This window comes from Schistocerca piceifrons, unplaced genomic scaffold (genome assembly GCF_021461385.2).
Source record: "Schistocerca piceifrons isolate TAMUIC-IGC-003096 unplaced genomic scaffold, iqSchPice1.1 HiC_scaffold_855, whole genome shotgun sequence".
NCBI lineage: Eukaryota > Metazoa > Arthropoda > Insecta > Orthoptera > Acrididae > Schistocerca > Schistocerca piceifrons.
This window is the reverse complement of record NW_025729119.1, coordinates 511,795-520,107: the sequence shown is the minus strand read 5'-3', so window position 1 is coordinate 520,107 and position 8,313 is coordinate 511,795.

Genomic DNA, 8,313 nt, shown 5'->3' with positions numbered 1-8,313 from the left:
ATTGCAACGCAGTGTATTTCGAGCGTGAAGTTCAGAATATCTTCCAGTAGTTGCTTTGTCACTACTTTGTGAGTAAAGTGGAACCACGTGTTGATCAGTAACTCAAACTAAGACATCAATCTTAAATGCGAATGTGCGTGAGATTATAACGTCTCGTCTAAGACAATATTTTTCAATATAGCAACTTTTCTTTATGTTCAACCCACGTGTGGTGTACTTTGTGAGAGCAGTACCACGTGGTCATACAATTGTTTGATCCATCAGGTTAATAGTAAGACGATACCAACCAGTTCGAGGTTTTTCTTTTGTAAATTTCGTTTCGATGTAATTTATTTTAATTATCAAAATTATTGTGGAGTTACACTCTTTGTGTAAACCAAGTTGACCACGTAAAACATGTGGTGTAATCATCAAAGTAGCCCTCAGCTATTCTTTTCGGGAAGATTTCACAGAGAGTTAGTATGAATTTAGTATACCAGTGTGTGGTAATTACATGACGGACAGGATTGCACTACGAACGCAACTTCTTTGGGTGAAAATTGAATCGGTTGGTTGTGGTTAATTTCCTCTTGCTTATGTTTCAACGTTCTTCGTGTGTTATTTTATGAATGCGGTGTTGTATGCAGCCACGCAATCTTGGCTCCATATTTGATGTCTTGCGTAAGATTACAAACTCACATTTTTACAATTCTAAATAAGGCACCAGTTTAGTTATGAATCAAGTTTAATATGCTGAAATTTCAATGATCAATGTTAAAATAAATGTCCAAATACAAACTGATTTATTTCTTTTTAATTAAATTCTCTTATATATATATATATATATATATATATATATATATACACATACTCCTGGAAATGGAAAAAAGAACACATTGACACCGGTGTGTCAGACCCACCATACTTGCTCCGGACACTGCGAGAGGGCTGTACAAGCAATGATCACACGCACGGCACAGCGGACACACCAGGAACCGCGGTGTTGGCCGTCGAATGGCGCTAGCTGCGCAGCATTTGTGCACCGCCGCCGTCAGTGTCAGCCAGTTTGCCGTGGCATACGGAGCTCCATCGCAGTCTTTAACACTGGTAGCATGCCGCGACAGCGTGGACGTGAACCGTATGTGCAGTTGACGGACTTTGAGCGAGGGCGTATAGTGGGCATGCGGGAGGCCGGGTGGACGTACCGCCGAATTGCTCAACACGTGGGGCGTGAGGTCTCCACAGTACATCGATGTTGTTGCCAGTGGTCGGCGGAAGGTGCACGTGCCCGTCGACCTGGGACCGGACCGCAGCGATGCACGGATGCACGCCAAGACCGTAGGATCCTACGCAGTGCCGTAGGGGACCGCACCGCCACTTCCCAGCAAATTAGGGACACTGTTGCTCCTGGGGTATCGGCGAGGACCATTCGCAACCGTCTCCATGAAGCTGGGCTACGGTCCCGCACACCGTTACGCCGTCTTCCGCTCACGCCCCAACATCGTGCAGCCCGCCTCCAGTGGTGTCGCGACAGGCGTGAATGGAGGGACGAATGGAGACGTGTCGTCTTCAGCGATGAGAGTCGCTTCTGCCTTGGTGCCAATGATGGTCGTATGCGTGTTTGGCGCCGTGCAAGTGAGGGTCACAATCAGGACTGCATACGACCGAGGCACACAGGGCCAACACCCGGCATCAGGGTGTGGGGAGCGATCTCCTACACTGGCCGTACACCACTGGTGATCGTCGAGGGGACACTGAATAGTGCACGGTACATCCAAACCGTCATCGAACCCATCGTTCTACCATTCCTAGACCGGCAAGGGAACTTGCTGTTCCAACAGGACAATGCACGTCCGCATGTATCCCGTGCCACCCAACGTGCTCTAGAAGGTGTAAGTCAACTACCCTGGCCAGCAAGATCTCCGGATCTGTCCCCCATTGAGCATGTTTGGGACTGGATGAAGCGTCGTCTCACGCGGTCTGCACGTCCAGCACGAACGCTGGTCCAACTGAGGCGCCAGGTGGAAATGGCATGGCAAGCCGTTCCACAGGACTACATCCAGCATCTCTACGATCGTCTCCATGGGAGAATAGCAGCCTGCATTGCTGCGAAAGGTGGATATACACTGTACTAGTGCCGACATTGTGCATGCTCTGTTGCCTGTGTCTATGTGCCTGTGGTTCTGTCAGTGTGATCATGTGATGTATCTGACCCTAGGAATGTGTCAATAAAGTTTCCCCTTCCTGGGACAATGAATTCACGGTGTTCTTATTTCAATTTCCAGGAGTGTGTGTATATATATATATATATATATATATATATATCACCGGTTGTCGTAAGATGACTATTAAAAGGTTATAATTAATGCTAGACTGGTTGGGAATTTGGTAAGCTAGACTGGATACCTGGTGAAACAGTTGCTCAGTAATTGAAGGATAACTTCCCCAGATAGCTCACAGCTTTTAACCCGCTTTTATTGTTGAATATCAGCACCGCTTTCAGAACAAATTAATGCATCAACATTACAAACTGTTGCCCAGCGTAGTGCAGCAACTCGACATGGCATGGACTCAACAGGTCGTTGGATGTCCCCTGCACAAATAGTGAGCTATGTTGCCTCCATAGCTATCCATAGCTGCGAAAGTGTTGCCGGTGCAGGATTTTGTGTACGAACTAAACTCTCGATTATGTTCTCTAAATGTTCGATGTGATTCAAGACCGGCCGGAGTGGCCGAGGGGTTCTAGGCGCTTCGGTCTGGAACCCCGCGACCGCAACGGCCGCAAGTTCGAGTCCTGCCTCGGACCATGATGTGTGTGATGTCCTTAGGTTAATTAGGTTTAAGTAGCTCTACGTTCTATGGGACTAATGACCTCAGATGTTAAGTCCCAAAGTCTGCAGAGCCATTTGCAACTTTTTTTTGTGATGCAAGTCGGGCGATCTGGGTGGCCAAATCATTCGCTTGAACAGTTCAGAATATCCTTCAAACCAATCGCGACCCGACCCGATGACACTGCGCATTGTCACCCGTAAAAATTCCATCGTAATCAGGGAACATGAAGTCCATGGGTGGCTGCAAATGACCTCCAGATAGCCGAACATAGCCATTTCCAGTGAATTATCGGTACAGTTGGACCAGAGCACCCAGTACATTCCACGTAAACATGGTCGACACCATTATGGAGTCACCACCATCTTGCACAATGCTTTGCAGGCAACTTGGGTCCATGGCTTCGAGCGGTCTGCGCCACTCTCGAAACCTACCATCAGCTCTTACAAACTTGAATCGAGACTCATCTGACCAGGCCACGTTTTTTCCGTCGTCTGGGGTCCAACCGACATCTTCACGAGCCCAGGATGGGGCGCCGCTGGCGATGTCGTGCTATTGGCAAAGGCACTCGCGTCGGTCGCCCGCTGCCACAGCTCATTAACGATAAATTTCACCGCACTAGCATAACGAATACGTTCATCGTTCGTCTCACATTTATTTCTGCGATTATTTCATGCAGTGTTGCTTGTGTGGTAGCACTGACATTACGTGAATACCGCTGCTCCAGATCCTTAAGTGAAGACTGTCGACCACTGCGCTGATAGCTCATGCCTGAAACTTGGTACTCTCGGTAGACCCTGGACACCGTGGATCTCGGAATATGGAATTCCCTAACGATTTCCGAAGTTGAATGTCCCATGTGTCTAATTTCAACTTCCAGTCCGCACTGAAAGTCTGTTAATTCCTGTCTTGCGGCCGTAACCACGTCGGAAACCTTTTCACGTAAATCACCTGTGTACAAATGGCAGCTCCGTCAATGCACTGCACTTTTATACTTTGTCTACGCAATAATACCGCCATCTGTATATGTGCATATCGCTATCTCATGATTTTTGCACCTCACTGCATTTTTTTATTATTTATTTTATGGCCTTCATTGGACCACTGTAGTCAAAAATACAAAGTTATAAACTAGTTGTTACACATGGATACAATTTGGTTCGACAATAACTTAATATATTTAGGTAATATAATTATTAGAGGCAATTCTTATATGAAAGGTGTTTTGCTCTTCTGTCTGCCCAATATTTCTTCATTCTTTCAGATATTTTCTTTCTTTCTTCATCTGAGACAACTCTTCCTGTACTCCTTTTATTGATTTTCATTTGTAGTCTGGTTTGCGGGTCTTGCAGTATTCTGGTTTTCTCTGTCTTGTTTTTTAGGTCATCTACTGTAATTTGAAGTTCTTTTATATCTTCCTTAATTTCTGTGATCTATTTAATGTCGCTCTTGCCATTCCACAATTTTTGTATTATTTTTTTACTAATTCTGTTTTCTGGAGTTCTCATCAGATGTCCAAAGAATGAGATGCGTTTCTTCCTGATTGTGCTCATGACTGGTTCTATTTTCTTATATACTGTTTCATTTGATGCTATTCTCCAATGTCCATTTATTTTATACTGTTTATTTATACATGTCCTAATTATTCTTCTTTCTATTTTTAGTATTCTGTCAATTTCTGCTGTATTAGTTGTTTTGAAGATAGTTTCAGCTGCATACGTTATTTCTGGTTGTGTAACTGTTTTATAGTGTTTTAATTTTGCATCTATAGATAGGCTTTTTTTGTTGTATGTACTTTTGGTAATGTAATTTGCATAGTTCAGTTTTTTTATTCTAATTTGCCATGATGGCTTCTCATTTAGATTGTATGTTATTATTTCGCCTAAATATTTAAATTTATCAACGATTTTGATTTCCTGTTCTCCTATTGTAATTTTGTTTGCAAGTGGTGGATCAGTTAGCATAATCTCCGTTTTTTCAAATGATATTCTAAGGCCTACTTTCTCTGCTATTTCTTGTAGTGATTTCACTTGTTGCCTGGCTTCTTGAACGGTGTTGGCTAGGAGAACAAGATCATCAGCGAATCCCAAGCAGTTTAAGCTAATATCATCTTTTGCACTTCCAATTCTTATCCTCTTTGGATTGTCCTTGTACCATTCTCTCATTATGTATTCCAGTGCACAGTTGAAAAGTAATGGTGATAGGCAGTCACCTTGTCTTAAGCCTGTTTTTATGAGGAATGGTTCCGAAATTTCTCCTCTAAACTTCACTTTTGATTTGATGTTGGTTAGAGTGAGTTGTATTATTTTAATTAGTTTTGGATGGAGTCCTAGATTCACTGCATTTATTGCGTGACGAACCAGCTTTCTGCTTCTTAGACCATCGTCAGCTGACAACTGAATGTTACGAATAAGGATATGACGTGCAACTCATACAGATATTGCTTATACAGAAGAGACGAATGATACTAAAGCGATTATATACAAGACTCTTTACAAATGATAATATTACATTCTTATGTCATCCAGAAACCGGTACATTTAACTAAAAATTAAAAGTAAAGTTTCTTATGTCGGTACCGTTACATTTAACAGCAGATGGAAAATGAAGTTTAATTTACAATTGTAATCAAATATGTGTATAATTAAAATGTAATTTAACAGAGGAGAAAAAGAAACCTCAGTTTGCTTATTTACATTACTAAACGGGTATCTCACTGCACAGCAGACGATCCAAGTTGCAGGTGGCCTATATAGTTGCTTCAAGGAATCACAAAAAATTCTATACTTCATTTAGTTACTGATCGGATTCAAAAATGTTAGATACTCTTAGTCTGTTCATTAGGAAGTACAACCTTATGTTAAAGGTTTAACACAGTAAGACAAGTGTGCACTCACAAACTATGTACATACCTTAAAGTTGTATAGCTAAATGAAATGATAATTAAATGAACATGCATACTATGCATGAATACGCGTAGTATGCCCGAACTCGTACGGGACTTGGTAGATTAATCTGCCACGAGTAATGAGTATGATGGGCAAGCATCTATTAGGCGCACTACGAATATAGTGCTGTGGACATGTTGGGAATGTGGGTCTCACGGGGAGCGTGCAAGGGATAAGTCCCTGCAGGTGCGCTATCCTCAGTGCCCGCGGTGGCTCAGATGGATAGAGCGTCTGCCATGTAAGCAGGAAATCCCGGGTTGGAGTTCCGGTCGGGGCACACATTTTCAACATGTCGCCAATGAAGTATATCAACGCCTGTTTGCAGCTAGGGTGTCCATTTAATTATCATTTCATTCTAGCAAAGTTGCGTGGTCATCAGCGGTAACTGTTCTTTCGAGAATAGTGCGCATAACTGTTCTTTCGAGAACAGATACTACCGTCATATATACACTCCTGGAAATTGAAATAAGAACACCGTGAATTCATTGTCCCAGGAAGGGGAAACTTTATTGACACATTCCTGGGGTCAGATACATCACATGATCACACTGACAGAACCACAGGCACATAGACACAGGCAACAGAGCATGCACAATGTCGGCACTAGTACAGTGTATATCCACCTTTCGCAGCAATGCAGGCTGCTATTCTCCCATGGAGACGATCGTAGAGATGCTGGATGTAGTCCTGTGGAACGGCTTGCCATGCCATTTCCACCTGGCGCCTCAGTTGGACCAGCGTTCGTGCTGGACGTGCAGACCGCGTGAGACGACGCTTCATCCAGTCCCAAACATGCTCAATGGGGGACAGATCCGGAGATCTTGCTGGCCAGGGTAGTTGACTTACACCTTCTAGAGCACGTTGGGTGGCACGGGATACATGCGGACGTGCATTGTCCTGTTGGAACAGCAAGTTCCCTTGCCGGTCTAGGAATGGTAGAACGATCGGTTCGATGACCGTTTGGATGTACCGTGCACTATTCAGTGTCCCCTCGACGATCACCAGTGGTGTACGGCCAGTGTAGGAGATCGCCCCCCACACCATGATGCCGGGTGTTGGCCCTGTGTGCCTCGGTCGTATGCAGTCCTGATTGTGGCGCTCACCTGCACGGCGCCAAACACGCATACGACCATCATTGGCACCAAGGCAGAAGCGACTCTCATCGCTGAAGACGACACGTCTCCATTCGTCCCTCCATTCACGCCTGTCGCGACACCACTGGAGGCGGGCTGCACGATGTTGGGGCGTGAGCGGAAGACGGCCTAACGGTGTGCGGGACCGTAGCCCAGCTTCATGGAGACGGTTGCGAATGGTCCTCGCCGATACCCCAGGAGCAACAGTGTCCCTAATTTGCTGGGAAGTGGCGGTGCGGTCCCCTACGGCACTGCGTAGGATCCTACGGTCTTGGCGTGCATCCGTGCGTCGCTGCGGTCCGGTCCCAGGTTGACGGGCACGTGCACCTTCCGCCGACCACTGGCGACAACATCGATGTACTGTGGAGACCTCACGCCCCACGTGTTGAGCAATTCGGCGGTACGTCCACCCGGCCTCCCGCATGCCCACTATACGCCCTCGCTCAAAGTCCGTCAACTGCACATACGGTTCACGTCCACGCTGTCGCGGCATGCTACCAGTGTTAAAGACTGCGATGGAGCTCCGTATGCCACGGCAAACTGTCTGACACTGACGGCGGCGGTGCACAAATGCTGCGCAGCTAGCGCCATTCGACGGCCAACACCGCGGTTCCTGGTGTGTCCGCTGTGCCGTGCGTGTGATCATTGCTTGTACAGCCCTCTCGCAGTGTCCGTAGCAAGTATGGTGGGTCTGACACACCGGTGTCAATGTGTTCTTTTTTCCATTTCCAGGAGTGTAGTTGTATAACTCACAGCGCACAAATTACCCAGACTATTTTGATCAAGTATTTGAAAATGAGAATACTTATCAACTACAAACGAAGTATCTACACATAATTTTAAACCCTTACGAAACTTTTTCTCACATAGCGAGGTGGCGAAATGGTTAGCACACAGGATTCACATTCGGGAGAACGACGGTTCAAACCCGCTGCCAGCCATCTTGATTTAGGTTTTCCGTGATTTCCCTAAATCTAAAAATGGTTCAGATGGCTCTAAGCACTATGGGACTTAACATGTGAGGTCATGAGTCCCCTAGACTTAGAACTACGTAAACCTAACTAACCTGAGGACATCACACACATCCATGCCCGAGGCAGGATTCGAACCTGCGACCGTAGCAGCCGCGTGGTTCCGGACTGAAACGCCTAGAACCGCTCGGCCACAGCGTTCCCTACATGGCTTCAGGCCAATCGCGGGATGGTTCCTTTGACACGGCCGAATTTCTTCCCCATCATTCCCTAATCAGATGGGACCGATGACCCCGCTGTTTGGTCTCCTCCCTCAAATCAACAAACAAAATTTTTCTCGCTGTGGAGCCCCCCCCCCCCCCCCCCAAAAAATACCAATATTACTTCTTTACCACTAACTATTCGCAACTTACTTTTCTGAAGTATCTACATATACCAATGACTGTACCAGCA